Source organism: Phodopus roborovskii, unplaced genomic scaffold, assembly GCF_943737965.1.
Source record: "Phodopus roborovskii unplaced genomic scaffold, PHOROB, whole genome shotgun sequence".
Lineage (NCBI taxonomy): Eukaryota > Metazoa > Chordata > Mammalia > Rodentia > Cricetidae > Phodopus > Phodopus roborovskii.
Genome location: NW_026126484.1, coordinates 1108694 through 1109407, shown reverse-complemented (window position 1 = coordinate 1109407; position 714 = coordinate 1108694). Strand labels below are relative to the sequence as shown.

Here is a 714-nt window from a genome sequence, read left to right as displayed (position 1 = left end):
TTAGGAAATCCTGGGCTAGTTTTGCCTTTTTCTTGATAAAGTATTTGTTACATAGTAAACACCTCAAGTACACAGTTAAACACTAGCTCCATCTATCAGCACGAACTGTCAAGACAAGACTCAGGAGATACAGGAAGAAAAATATTTTTCAAATTCCCAGAAGACAAGAAGAGTGAAACAAGAAAATGCCAAAAACACAACCGACCACGAAGGGACTCGAACCCTCAATCTTCTGATCCGGAATCAGACGCCTTATCCATTAGGCCACGCGGCCGAGCGGTGGGGAGGGGTACTCACGTAATAGTCAAACGAAATATGACTAGGTAGAAGTGGGGCTTCAAAGAGAAACAGCAAAGATTCAGTATAACAAAACAGTTCCTAATTTGGAATAAAAATTTACAAAGACTTCAAAAATGTAGATTTTGGGAGTTGTAAGCTAGGTAGCAGGTAGTTCAATGCTTCCTCCTTGTGAATGCGGCTAAGTGTTCTATGACCCTAGAAGCACAGAGATGTCCAGCCAGAACTCTGGGGACCTTACAATGTAAAGGAGGGAGGGAGGAACACTGGTGGATGGGAATCAGATAGGGTTTGCAGCCGGCAAGCTTTAAAGAAAGCTTGTGTGAAAGTGCGAAGTTGGCTTAAGATTCGTTTTCTTAAGAAAGAACGGTTACTAAAGTTTGCAAAGTCAGTTTAGAAAGGATGTAGAGGGCTGGA

General features: G+C 42.2%; 1 non-coding gene across 1 annotated transcript; it reads right to left on the bottom strand.

Moving 5' to 3' along the window:
• Nucleotides 1-201: 201 nt before the first annotated feature.
• Nucleotides 202-274, bottom strand: Trnar-ccg (transfer RNA arginine (anticodon CCG)). Its single transcript has one exon. It is a non-coding gene; the product is annotated as a tRNA-Arg (tRNA).
• Between the last annotated feature and the right edge of the window lie 440 nt (nucleotides 275-714).